Below are 14,736 nucleotides of genomic sequence, written 5' to 3'. Positions count from 1 at the left end.
ATAAAGGACCCTCAACCATTTCCCTACCCCCAGCCCCCGGGATCCAAAATTATCATCACAGAAATCTCCTTGCAAGCAGTCAAAGTTTACTGAGATCCTATTGAGTGCAAAGCCCAGTGGTTCCGGAAGTTGCCTGGGAGTGTCTGGTCTCCTGGACCAGCCACTGGGTAGCACTGGGCAGAAGGACAAATGGGAAGGGCCAAATGGGTGGGTGAGTTGGGCGGGGCTGGGACGGGTATTAGATGCTGTGGCTTCTAGGATGGAGAGGAAGCTGCCGGCCCAGAGAGTTTCCCAGAGGCACGGGTAGGAGAACTGTATTGGATACCACACCGTGAGCAGAAGTGGAGAAAGCGCTGAAGCTCTACTGTGTGGAGGAGGGGGAGACTGACAGCTGTTCTGCCAGGTGGTGACAGTGCTAAGGAGGAAAATCTAGCACGCTAAGAGGACAGGGAAGAAGGTTCGTGACAGACAGAGCAACAGGCGTAGAGGTGGAACAGCAGAGGCCCGCAGGGCTGGAGCAGAGTGACCAGGAAGAAAGAAGCAGGAAAGGAAGGTAAGAGGTTGGCAGGGGTGGGGGGTTGCACCAGGTCTTGAGGGGGCTGGTGATTCCATGCTGGTGAAGATATTGTATTTTATCCTAAGTGTCAAGGCAGGATTCTGAGCGGAGAAATCAGTCATCTGACAAATTTCAAAGAGATCACCCCACTGCTGTGTTGAGAATTGACTCGGGCAAGCAGAGCAGTAAGCTTGAGTAGTAAGTAACACCGATAAGGTGATGCTGGTGTCGACCAAGGCGATGGTAGGAAGGTGATAGTGAATGGTGAGAAATAACTGGATTTTGGATACTCTTTAAAAGTAGATCCAGTGAGATATCCTGATTGGATGAGTGATGAGAGAGACGTGTCCAGGTGGGCTCCAAGGTGTTGAGGCCTGAGCTGCTGGGAGGATGGGATTGCGGTTTCTGGAGATGGACAAGGTTGTAGCTTGTGTGGGTCTGGAGGGAAAATCAGGGGTAGGTTAAGGTGAAGATGGGACTTTCAAGTGAAGATGCTGGGTGGGCAGATGCAAAAATGAGCCGGAAACTTAGGGAGGAGTTTGGGCTGGAGATAGAAATTTATGTTAGCAGCATTTAGATGGCATTTTAAAGCCATGAGATAACGAGATCACCTAGAATGTGGGTGTTTATAAAAAAAGACAAGAAGGAGAAGGATTGATCTCTGGGGCGCTGCAATCAGAAAGGCTATGAGGACAGATAAGCAAAGACAACAGAGAGAGGGCAGCTAGGGAGCTGAGAGAAGCACCAGGAGAGAGACTGGCTGTCCTGCAAGCCTTGGGAAGCCAGCGTTTTGAGAAGCGAGTGGTCCATTGGTTACTGCAATGTTGCTGATGGGTAGGACACGGTCTTAGGAGGAGAAGCAGAACAGCAGATCCAGTGGTGGGAGCCCCCGAAACCCTCTCCTGGTCACTTCCCTTTTCTCAGAGGAATAAGAATCACAGTTGAGGGGGGAGGTGGGAGGGGGTGGTGTTGGAAGTTTGAGGATAGGAGCGAAAGTGGACTCAGGAAAGGACCTAGTGTTTGTGCCAAGGGTCACTTTGATGGGTGGCAACTCCAGGATTTCTTTTTTTAAAGCTTTTTTTAAAAGAAAAATTTATTTTTTAATTGGAGGAAAATTGCTTTATAATTTTGTGTTGGTTTCTGCCATACAACAATGCAAATCAGCCATAATTATATGTGTGTATCTCTCCTCCTTCTTGAGCCTCCCTCCCCTCTCCCTATCCCACCCCTCTAGATCATCACAGAACACCAGGCTTGACTCCCTGTGGCATATAGCAACTGCTCACCAGCTATCTATTTTACACACGGCATTGTGCATATGTTGGTGCTGTAGTCTGCATTTGGCCCACTCTCTCCTCCCCCCACTGTGTCCGCAAGTCCATTCTCTACATCTGTGTCTCCATTCCTTCCCTAACAATAGTTTCCTCAATACCATTCTTCTAGATTCCACACACACATATATATATATATATGGTAATATACGATATTTGTTTTTCTCTTTCTGACTTACTTCAGTCTGTACAACAGGCTCTAGGTTCATCCACCTCACTAGACCTGATTCAAATTTGTTCTTGTATATGGCTGAGCATTATTCCACTGTATATGTGTACCACATCTTCCTTATCCATTCATCTGTAGATGGATGTCTAGGTTGCTTCCGTGTCCTTGCTAGTGTAAATAGTGGTGTAATGAACATTGGGGTACATGTGTCTTTTAGAACTGTGGTTTTCTTAGGCATATGCCCAATACTGGGATTTCTGGATCCTATGGCAGATTTATTCCAAGTTTTTTTTTTTTTTTTTTAAGGTATTTCCATACTGTTCTCCCTAACGGCTGTATTGGTTTACATTCCCGCCAACAGTGTAGGAGGGTTCCCTTTTCTCCATATCCTCTCCAGCATTTATTGTTTGTAGATTTTATCATGATGGCCATTCTGACTGGTGTGAGGTGATTGTAGTTTTGGTTTGCATTTCTCTAAAAATTAATGATGTTGAGTATCTTTTCCCATGTTTATAGGACATCTGTCTGTCTTATCTGGAGAAATGTCTGTTTTAAAGAAGGTAGGGGAAGAAGAGTTGGTCAGAAGGGGAGCTTGACAGTGAACCTGCAAAGCACCCACATAAAGCTGAGAAACTTCAGTCATCCAGGTCAGAGGGAAGGGGAGCCGAAGGGGGAGAAAAATAAGGCCAACTTCTCAGAACCCCCAGGTAGGTCTTATATTAGCAGGGGAAGGGGCGGGAGGGACTTTCAGGCCAGCCAAACCATACACCCGAGAACCAGCCATCCTCTCTGTCGCTAGCTGTTTGCAGCCAGTAGAAATGCAGCTCGTGGGGTGAGAAGGAAGGGATGGGACTGGACAGAGGGCACCAGGTGACGTGTGGCCACGCCCCCTCATCTGTCAGGACCAGAAACTCCTGAGACCCCTTCTTCTTGCTCCCTCGCCTCTCAAAGTGCCGGGTCAGACATTTAGGCAGGTTTTTCTTAGAGCATAGTTTGCATCTTTATTTTTAATTTTAATTGTATTTTATTGAAGTATAGTTGATTTACTATGTTGTGGACCTATATCTCTAAAGTAATACCTGGGCTAACCTAAATGTCTATCAATAGAGGAATGGATGTAGAAGATGTGGTGCATATATACAATGGAATATTACTCAGTCATTAAAAAGAATAAAATAATGCCATTTGCAACAACATGGATGGACGTAGAGAGTATCATACCGAATGAAGTAAGTCAGAGAAGGAGAAATATCTCCTTCTCTGATATATATATATATATCGATATACATATCTCAAGATATATATATCTCTTGATATAACTTATATGTGGACTCTAAAAAGAAATGGTACAAATGAACTTATTTACAAAACAGAAGCAGATTCACAGACTTACAGAACGAACTTTTGGTTGCCAGAAGAAGAATGGGGGGAAGGGATAGTTAGGGAGTTTGGGATTTGGGGGGAAGGAATAGTTATGGAGTTCTGGATCGACAGGTACACACTGCTGTATTCAAAATGGATAACAAACAAGGTCCTACTGTACAGCACACGGAACTCTGCTCACTGTTGTGCGGCAGCCTGGGTGGGAGGGGAGTTTAGGGGAGAATGCATACATGTATATGAATCGCTGAGACCCTTTGCTGTCCACCTGAATCTATCACAACGTTGTTCGTCAGCTACATCCCAATAGAAAATAAAAGTACCTTGACTAATTAAACACACACACACACACTAGTTCAGACATGAGAGTAGTCCTTTGGGCTGTGACCTTCTTGCAAAGATGTTGCCACGACACAACATGTTCCTACTGAGCCTGTGACTCACTGTTCTCTGTGGGGGTCACTCTTTGTGTTTCAAGGGTAGACTGGATTTCTGGAAACAGCCTAAAGTCATTTTTGAACTTCCCTGGTGGCTCAGATGGTAAAGCGTCTGCCTGCAATGCGGGAGACCTGGGTTCAATCCCTGGGTCAGAAAGATCCCCTGGAGAAGGAAATGGCGAGCTACTCCAGTACTCTTGCCTGGAAAATCCCATGGACGGAGGATCCTGGTAGGCTACAGTCCATGGGGTTGCTAAGAGTCAGATACGACTGAGCGACTTCACTTTCTTTAAAGTCATTTAGACCAAGTGTGGTGACTAAACTTGGGGATTAGAGTTTTTGTGGCCACCGATGAGGTTTGAAACAGAATAAAACTAGCTTTGTCTTGTTTAAAAGGGGACAATACTTCTTTTCCAGGATTTAATAAGTTACAGTGTGTAAAGTGCCTGCTGTGGTTTTTGATCTATAACAGGCATTGCATAATTGGTAATTATTAATAGTCCCAAAACAAAGATCCTGAAATGAATTGTTGAAATAAGCAATTCATCCCCAGTGTTATGGCTTTGAAGGGACAGACTTTATCAAGAATGATAAAATTTGCTGTTGGAAAAGCAGATTCATAACTCTGTAATCTTATCTGTGAATTTCTTTATCAGCCTTGCAAGTTGAAGGATAGAGGGCTGCATATCAGAGAGAAGAACAACTGGAGGAGATCATGGGGAGAGGAATAATGCTGACCCCTGGGTCATCTCTTGTTCAGTTACTTAGTCATGTCGAACTCTTTGTGACCCCATGGACTGCAGCAAGCCAGGCTTCCCTGTCCATCACCATCTCCTGGAGTTTGCTCTTAGGCCTGCCCTTCTCTCACACAGTAGGTCATCAGGTACCAAAGGGGTCAAGTGTGTTCTCCCCTCCCCCACTGGAGCCCTCAATGCTTCTCTCCTGGCTTGCTGATGCCAGTAGAGAAGGAAAAACTCCAGGATGAGAAATTCTTGGTCTTTGGTTTAAACTTTCAATCCTTTAGGACAAGAGCAAATAATCGGAAGAAGTTAGCATGGGAGTGACTTAGAGCTTTGTGTGAGGTAAGATTCGAACTCTTTTCCTGAGACCAGGTGTTGATGGTGGGAGAGGTAGCAGAAGGGCCACAGGCAGTTTTGCAAAATGGGTGGGGAGGGAGGAGGCATCAGCCAGTGGTCAGAAGTGTGACTGCCTAATACCTTGTTTTGGGCAGAGCCAGACTTTCTCTGTGCTTCCTTCTCCAAGGGCTGCACGAGCAAGCCTCCCAGCCCAGGGCTATGCATGGTGAGGGCTCCCAGTGCTGCCTTGCTGCCACTGGGAGCAACAGGAAGTCTGAGCCCTTGTGTGGACTCTGCTCTAGCCAGGCTGGCCTCTGTGGTTGTTCCCTCTCTGGACTTCAGTTTCCCATGAAAGTAAATGGTGGCTTAGGACTGTATCATTGTTTCCTGGCTTTTTTGCTGTTTCTTTGTTTTTGTTCGGCCATGCAGCGTGGCTTGTGGGATCTTTGTTCCCTGAGCTGGGACTGAACCTGCGCCTCCTGCACTGGAAGAGCTGAGTCCTAACCCCTGGACCTCCGGGGAATTCCCTCCTAGCCTTTTTGTTTTATAACTTTGATCTGTGGTAAAAAAAAATGCTTTAAATTGAGACCCATTATATGTATTCATATTGTGTGTGTATATGAGGATAAAGATTTATTTATCTGTTATCTATTTATCTATCTGTCATCTCTCTTTATCTCTGTCTGTCCATCTATTTCTATATAGTTCCTATCTCTCTGTTTCTTGAGAACCTTGACTTATATAAACGTATACACACGCACACACATATATGCATTTGTGTATATATATGTGTGCACCTTTCTCTACTATCTGTCTATGTTTCTACCTACCTATCATTTATCTATCTAACTGGACAAAAATCGCAAGACTTGCAGTTTGAAAAACATGAGAGTAGGTGGTCGGTAATGCACTTTCCAATTTTGCTATTTCAGGCTTATTTCGAAGCCAGTCGTTGGTTGATTGGTTGAATATGTAGCAATGGGTTACACAGGGATGTCCTTGTAGCACAGAGCATACCTCATGGTAAGTATCTTTCGACTGTAAGTTGTGACTGTTGTTCTCATCACCTGGATTGGCATCAGCACCTTGAAACCCAGTTCACTTCTCACCCTTTGGCTTTTCTCTGTAGGTACTCCTTGGTTTCTGCTGTATCCTATAATTTAAAAAAAAAGTCCATTTATTTATTTGGCTGCGTCGAGTCTTAGTTGTGACATAGGGGATCTTGGCTGTGGCTTTCAGACTTCTCTCTAGCTGTGGCATGCAGGCTCCAATGCGTGCGGGCTCAGTGGTTATGGTTTGCAGGCTTAGTTGCCCTGTGGCACGTGGGGTCTTAGTTCCCACCCCCTTGCTTTAGAAGGTGTATTCTTGACCATTGGACCACCAGGGAGTTCCCTGTATTCTGTAATTTTTGATTCTGAGATAATTTATTTCTCCAAGCTTTATTGAGGTGTAATTCACAAGTAAAATTTTAATATATTTAAAGTGTACAATGTGATGATCTGATGTATGGGATATTCCCTGGTGGCTCAGATGGTAAAGCATCTGCCTATAATGTGGTAGACCTGGGTTCAATCCCTGGGATGGGAAGATCTCCTGGAGAAGGAAAGGGCAAACCACTCCAGAACTCTTGCCTGGAAAACCCCATGGACAGAGGAGACTGGTAGGCTACAGTCCATGAGGTCGCAAAGAGTCGGACACGACTGAGCAACTTCACTTTCACATGTGATGATCTGATGTATGTATACACTGTGAAATGAGTCCCATAGTCAAGTGAATTAACACATCCACCATCTCACAGTTACCTTTTCTTTTTTTTTTTTTTGTGAGAATGCTTAAGATCAACTCTTTTACCCAGCACATAATACAGTATTATTAATTTTTTTTTCAGTATGATTAATTATAATCACCAAGCTGTACATTAGCTCCTCAGAACTTATTCATCTTGTTACTTAAAACTTTCATCCTTTCCCCAACTCCTGACTTCCCTGCCCCTGGCAACCACCATTTCTACTTGCCTCTATGAGTTCCATCTTTTTTTTTTTTTTTAAGATTTTTTGATGTGGACCATTTTTAAAGTCTTTATTGAATTTGTTAAAACATTGCCTCCACTTTATGTTTTGGTTTTTTGGCCCCAAAGCATATGTGATCTTAGTTCCCAGGGAAAGTGAAAGTCACTCATGTCCGAGTCTTTGACACCCCATGGACTTAGCCCATGGAATTCTCCAGGCCAGAATACTGGAATGGGTAGCCTTTGCCTTCTCCAGGGGATCTTCCCGTTCCAGGGATTGAACCCACGTCTCCCACATTGCAGGCGGATTTTTTAGCAGCTGAGCCACAAGAGAAGTGCAAGAATACTGGAGTGGGTAGCTTATCCCTTCTCCAGTGGATATTCCTGACCCAGGAATAAAACCAGGGTCTCTTGCATCACAGGCGGTGCAACTTTACCCACTGACTGAGCTATGAGGTTCCCAGAGCAGGGATCAAACTTGTACCTCCTGCATTGGAAGGTGAAGTTTTACCCACTTCTTTTTTATCTCACATGTAAGTGATACCATACAATATTTGTCTTTCTCTGTCTATTTTGCTTGGGATAAAACCCTCCACGTTCATCTATATTATTGAAAAATGGCAGATCACCTTATTTTTTAAGGCTGAGTAATATTTAAGGCTATGGTTTTTCCTGTGGTCATGTATGGATGTGAGAGTTGGACCGTGAAGAAGGCTGAGTGCTGAAGAATTGATGCTTTTGAACTGTGGTGTTGGAGAAGACTCTTGAGAGTCTCTTGGACTGCAAGGAGATCCAACCAGTCCATTCTAAAGGAGATCAGCCCTGGGATTTCTTTGGAAGGAATGATGCTAAAGCTGAAACTCCAGTACTTTGGCCACCTGATGCGAAGAGTTGACTCATTGGAAAAGACTCTGATGCTGGGAGGGATTGGGGGCAGGAGGAGAAGGGGACGACAGAGGATAAGATGGCTGGATGGCATCACTGACTCGATGGACATGAGTCTGAGTGAACGGGAGTTGGTGATGGACAGGGAGGCCTGGCGTGCTGCGATTCATGGGGTCGCAAAGAGTCGGACACGACTGAGTGACTGAACTGAACTGAACTGAATATTCCATTGTGCATATATACATGTATATGTATATATACACACACTGTGTCTTTATCCATTCATCTGTCAGTAGAGACTAAGGTTGTATTTATATCTTGGCTACTGTAAATAATACTGCAATGAACTTAAGAGTGCAGATCATTTCTTTGGTGCTTATTTCAGGAATTCTTTGACGTCTAAGCTTGAATGGTGTTTCTCTAGAGATAGTCTGTGTGATTGCTTTTTTCCAGCAAAACCACTTTAAAATAATTTTTTTGTTGTGATGCTTCCTAGCTGCTGTAAGTTTCACCCTAAATCCACATCAGGGCCATTTTTGGATCAGGAGTTACAAGGGGAAACAGTGGCAGACTTTATTTTCTTGGGCTCCAAAATCACTGTGGACAGTGACTGCTGTTATGAAATTAAAAGATACTTGCTCCTTGGAAGAAAATCTATGACAAACTCAGACAGCATGTTAAAAAGCAGACACATCACTTTGCCAACAAAAGTCCATATAGTCAAAGCTATCGTTTTTCCAGTAGTCATATATGGATGTGAGAACTGGACCATAAAGAAGGCTGAGCACTGAAGAACTGATGCTTTCGAATTGTGGTCTGGAGAAGACTCTTGAGAGTCCCTTGGACTGCAAGGAGATCAAACCAGTCAATCCTAAAGGAAATCAACTCTGTATATTCATTGGAAGGATTGATGCTGAAGCTGAAGCTCCAATTCTTTGGCCACTTGATGCAAAGAGCCAACTCATTGGAAAAGACCCTGATGCTGGGAAAGATTGAAGGCAGGAAGAGAAGGGGATGACAGAGGATGAGATGATTTGATGGCATCATCGACTCAATGGGCATGAGTTTGAGCAAATTCTGGGAGATGGTGAAGGACAGGGAAGCCTGGTGTGCTGCAGTCCATGGAGTTACAAAGAGTCAGACAAGACTGAGCAACTGAACAACAACAAGAAGGAGAGACTACCCAGAGCAGAGACAGGCAGGTATCCTGACCATTGTCAGGTGTGGGGTAGTTTTATTTAGAATGAAAAGGTGTGCTTCCTTCATAGCTCAGTTGGTAAAGGATCTGGCTGCAATGCAGGAGACCCCAGTTCAATTCCTGGGTCAGGAAGATCTGCTGGAGAAGGGATAGGCTACCCACTCCAGTATTCTTGGGCTTCCCTTGTGGCTCAGCTGGTAAAGAATCTGCCCACAATGCAGGAGACCTGGGTTCAATCCCTGGGTTTGGAAGATCCCCTGGAGAAGGGAAAGGCTACCCACTCCAGTATTCTGGCCTGGAGAATTCCATGGGCTGCCTAGTCCATGGGGTCATAAAGAGTTAGACACAACTGAGCAACTTTCACTTCACTTCAAAGGTATGCTGGCTTTGTGATGGCATCTCTCATCTGCCTCCCACCCTTCTTGAGCCCACATTTTGTCCCTTGGGCTACTCCCTTTCATGTTGATCCATTAAAACCCAAGCTCCAGGTCAACAGGGATTATCTGAACCCCCAACCCCCACCCCAGCCCGAATTTTAATCAGCACTTACCTCTTGAGATAGGGCTTTCTGATGATTTTTGACCTTTGGGGATTTTTCTTTTCCCTTAGTTCAGCTATGGATTTATGAAATTAATTTATTTTTCATTATCATATTTTTGGTGCTTTTTATTGGGAGACTTTTTTGGACATCTAGACTGTCTATTACCTGAAATAAAAGATCCTAATAGTACTTCTCAACAGAGAAATCCTACGTCTTTCTTACAAATGGATAGGAGGATACAGTTCTGGGGTTGTGAAGCCTTAAATATACAAGATGGGGCTTCCCAGGCGGCTCAGTGGTAAAGAGTCCATCTGCCAATGCAGGAGACTGAAGAGATGCAGGTTCGATCACTGGCTTGGGGAGATCCCCTGGAGAAGGAGATGGCAATGCACTCCAGCACTCCAGTTTTTGCCTGGAAAATCCCATGGACAGAGGAGCCTAGCAGGCTACAGTCCATAGAGTTGCAAAGAGTCGGACATGACTGAGAGACTAAACAACAACACAAATACACCAGATGGCTAGGATAGGGCGGAGCAGTGGATTAAACTGAGCAACTTGGAGGAGCACCTTGATTAAGAGCATAGCTTCTTGAATTCCTGGTTACTTATTAACTGTGACAATCAACTTGGACACTTACGCACTGTCAGCTTAACCTCTGAAGTCCCGTCTGTGTATTGCAAATAATATTTTGGAAGATAAGTGCTCTCAAGCATCTATCATGGTGTCTGGCATGTACCAAGTATTCAATAAACGCGGGCCACTATTGTTTCATTTCCTTTCTTGCTTGGCTGCCTCCTGGCCATGGTATTTCCCATCATCTGAAAAGGCTGTAGTGTCTGCACTGGGAGCCTGGGGACCCAGGTCAGTGTCTAGCTGTGTAAATTGGGGCATGTCACTCTGTCTTACTGTTCTCTCACATGTAAACATTTTTCTCATCTGTGAGATGTGGGGGTGGACTAAGTGATTTCTAAGGATCTTCTCACCCTCACAGTCTGTGATTCGAGTAAGAATAGTGTGAAAAGCAAAATGTACCCCTCAAAACACAACATTTTTCCAGGCAGCCCTCAGCGTATTAACAGACTGTACTTCCCAGAGCTGATGTGTAAAAGTTGGATCTTTGGAACTGGCACATATTTTCCCATAGGAGTAGTTTTTAAGTGATGGTTGGCTTCCTGGGCTAGTGCATAAAACCCAGCTTAATCCACAGTGAAGCAGAAACACTGCATTTGCATTGGAAATGGTAAAAAACAATACTGCCTCAATACTAGTAATTAAACAAAACAGAAAAACAATTTCATTGAATAAGAGCTCATTTTTAATTTATCTAGAATCCTGGTGCTTGAGGGAAGCCAGTTAATTTAGAAGAGGAGGAGACCTATGGCTATGCATTGGGAAGAATCTGTAAACGCTTCTTCTGGGCTCTCTTGAGGGACGGAGGCTGATGGCACAAGTTCCTTATTTATTATTTTTGGCTGTGCTGGGTCTTCACTGATGAACGGGCTTTTCTCTAGTTTCAACAAGTTGGGGCTAGACTTCACTGCGGTGCATGGGCTTCTCATTGGAGTGGCTTCTCTTGTTGCAGAGCATAGGCTCAATAGTTGCACTGGCTTAGTTGCTCTGTGGCATGTGGAATCTTCCTGGACCAGGGATTGAACCCACGTCTCCTGCATTGGCAGGCAGATTCTTTACCATTGAGCCACCAGGGAAGCCCACTCAAGTTCTTTAAGTATCTGATTTCATTGAAGAATTCAAGGATTTCTCCTGCACCACTTTATCTTCTTGAGATAACATTGGCCTAAATCCTCTCAGGTCTAACAATCATTGTAACCTTTAGGATTTGGCAAGTGGAGAGGGAGGGAAAAACGAGGAAAACAGGAGACAAGAATTATCCCAGCGTCGCAAGTTGCTGATGCTCAGGCATGTTTTGTTGAGCCTGTGTCATACTATCCAATGTAGCAATTTTTTTTCTATTTTTAAAATTTCATTTTTCCATCTTTCAGTTCAGTTCAGTCGCTCTGTCATGTCTGACTCTTTGCAACCCCATGAAATGCAGCACGCCAGGCCGCCCTGTCCATCACCAACTCCCGGAGTTGAGACATAATTGACAAAGAAAAATTGTATACATTTAAGGTGTATGGCTTGATGTTTTTGTATAGTGTACATTATACAAATATAATCACCACCACAATCAAGATAATTAACATTCTCATTATCTTGCATAGTTCACCCTTTTTTGTATATGTGATGAGAACACTGAAGATATATCCTCTTAACAAATTTCAGGTACACAGTACAGTATCCACATAGCATTTCAGACTTTAAAAGAATTACCTGCCAGGATGTTGAAATGTCATTAAAAGATACCCAGATTTCTGGCAATGGGAAGCCCTAGCAGCCTGGCCTTGTAGCATTAACCTCCCACAGGGTAACAGTAGTCTGGTGCTTACCCACCAGGTCTTCACTTAATGAGGGTATTTTCTGGTTAGACCCTGTAGGTATTTGAGTTTGAAAACCCCCAAGTGATGTACTTTAATAAGAGGAAGGGGATTAAAAAGAATGCGTGTGTATTTGCATGAAAGAGATGATCTGCTGCTGCTGCTGCTGCTAAGTCTCTTCAGTCGTGTCCGACTCTATGCGACCCCATAGACGGCAGCCCACCAGGCTCCCCAGTCCCTGGGATTCTCCAGGCAAGAACACTGGAGTGGGTTGCCATTTCCTTCTCCAATGCGTGAAAGTGAAAAGTGAAAGTGAAGTCACTCAGTCGTGTCCGACTCTTAGCGACCCCATGAACTGCAGCCCACCAGGCTCCTCTGTTCGTGGGATCTTCCAGGCAAGAGTACTGGAGTGGGGTGCCATTGCCTTCTCCAGAGATGATTTGAGAGGGGGTCAATTGACAGAAGTAATAAAAGAAAAAATAAGAAAAGGAAGGCGAGTCACGCACCATCAGGGAGTCAGGAAAAGTCAGCCAGTTCCTCCTGTGACCACCAGGTGGCCTCGCAACCCCAGCACTGCTTGGTTGCTATTTGAAGGGACTTCTGATTGGCTGAAAGAAGCAGTATGCAAATACATAAATATATTCTAACATTGCAGACTTTAATAAGAGTTTGGGCAGTTCCCACGTGCAGGACACGGTTGATAAGTGCACTCACACCACTCTGTCCCCTCCGTTGTCTGTGCTGTGACTTCTCCCTTCAGATTCAGACAGGAAATACTTCTATGTACATGAAGTTTCTAAGTTAAGAATCAAGATTTCCATGCTTGGCTGGTTATTACTATTCTCTGAGCCAAATCCTGAAATTCCCCAGAGAAAAGGATGTGCCTGTATTTCTGATCTAAGGGCAGTTTGGCTGTGGTACCCATACTCTTTCCGTCACGAGGGTGGACTTGGCTGACCTTGATGAATGGGTGGGGTCCACCTCCTCCCTCACTGTCCCATGTGAAACTGTCTGTAAGCGCTGTGTTGGTCACAGGTGGGGTCTGCCCCCCTTCCCACGTCACCATTAGATTCTGCCTTTCCCTGTCCCTGTGTCACCTGGGAGCTTCTGTATTACTACCACAGACCTCTCTCTGGAGCATCATTCTCAAGTTTTGGAAGGGACCAGTTCCACCTGGACCAGAGAAGGCAATGGCAGCCCACTCCAGTACTCTTGCCTGGAAAATCCCATGGATGGAGGAGCCTGGTGGGCTGCAGTCCATGGGGTCGTGAAGAGTCGGACACGACTGAGCGACTTCACTTTCACTTTTCACTTTCACGCACTGGAGAAGGAAATGGCAACCCATTTCAGTATTCTTGCCTGGAGAATCCCAGGGATGGGAGCCTGGTGGGCTGCCATCTATGGGGTTGAACAGAGCTGGACACGACTGAAGTGACTTAGCAGCAGCAGCAGCAGTTCTACCTGGGGAGCTGATTAACATGCTGGGTCCATCTCAGACATTTTGAAACAGACTCTAAGAGTGTGGGGTTTAGGAATCTGCCTTTAAAACAAGCAGCCATGGGGGGTCCTTAGCCTGTGCTATGAGAAATATCACTCTGAAACTGTTTGGGTTTGGGTTCATGAAAGCCATTAGCACATGATCTGGAGCCCAGTTGTAGCTTGGGCAAATCCTTTTTCTTAGTTTTCCCATCTGTAAAATGAGGGCTTTGAGTAGGCTTGTCTCTAGGCTCCCTTCCAGCTGTGCAAGCTAGACTTGATAGCTCAGCCTTGGTTCAGGTGATTCTCAGGTGTGGATATTCATCTCTCCTCCTTCTCAGACCCACTTCTCCGAAGGCTGTGTTACTTGCTGCTGCTCCTGGACTATGCATACTCTCAGCCCCACCTACAGAACTGGGGAAGGGCTAAGGGGAAAGGCTCTGCATATGAGGAAAGAGTCTGCATGTTAGCTTTCCTGTTTTCTGACAGTTTTTCTGCCCCAGGAGCACACGCCCCAGGCCTACAGAAGGAAGCTGTGTCCAAGACGAGCAACCACCAGGCCCTGCAGGGGTGCTCCTGGGGTGAAAGTCATGGGGAGGTCTTTCTATGTTTCTGTGCTCTACCCCAGAGCTTGCTTCTGGCTCATTGTATGGAGGTGTTCTGGACCAACTATGTCTCCCCCAAATTTATATTGAAGCTCTAACCATCAATGTGATTTTAGGTAGAGGTAAGAGAGTTCCAGAAAAACATCTATTTCTGCTTTATTGACTATGCCAAAGCCTTTGACTGTGTGGATCACAATAAACTGTGGAAAATTCTGAAAGAGATGGGAATACCAGACCACCTGACCTGGCTCTTGAGAAACCTATATTCAGGTCAGGAAGCAACAGTTAGAACTGGACATGGAACAACAGATTGGTTCCAAATAGGAAAAGGAGTTCGTCAAGGCTGTATATTGTCACCCTGCTTATGAGAAACTCTGGGTTGGAAGAAGCACAAGCTGGAATCCAGATTGCCGGGAAAAATATCAATAACCTCAGATATGCAGATGACACCACCCTATTGGAGAAAGTGAAGAGGAACTAAAAAGCCTCTTGATGAAAGTGAAAGAAGAGAGTGAAAAAGTGGGCTTAAAGCTCAACATTCAGAAAATTAAGATCATGGCATCTGGTCCCATCACTTCATGGCAGATAGATGGGGAAACAGTGGAAACAGTGTCAGACTTTATTTTTTTTGGGCTCCAA

The 14,736-nt window shown here is 44.8% G+C and overlaps 1 long non-coding RNA gene across 1 annotated transcript in view; it reads left to right on the top strand.

Annotated features, from left to right (window-relative positions):
* The first annotated feature begins 276 nt into the window (after positions 1-276).
* The window catches only part of LOC104992534, an 86,598-nt gene continuing 72,138 nt past the window's right edge, over positions 277-14,736 (top strand). The window contains exon 1 of the long non-coding RNA XR_825715.1: positions 277-553. This is a non-coding gene — a long non-coding RNA (uncharacterized LOC104992534). The remainder of the gene's footprint in view (positions 554-14,736) is intronic.

This window comes from Bison bison, unplaced genomic scaffold (genome assembly GCF_000754665.1).
Source record: "Bison bison bison isolate TAMUID 2011002044 unplaced genomic scaffold, Bison_UMD1.0 scf7180017864217, whole genome shotgun sequence".
In the NCBI taxonomy this organism is placed as follows: Eukaryota; Metazoa; Chordata; class Mammalia; order Artiodactyla; family Bovidae; genus Bison; species Bison bison.
The sequence above is the reverse complement of the archived record's forward strand: the minus strand, read 5'-3'. Positions and strand labels throughout refer to the sequence as shown.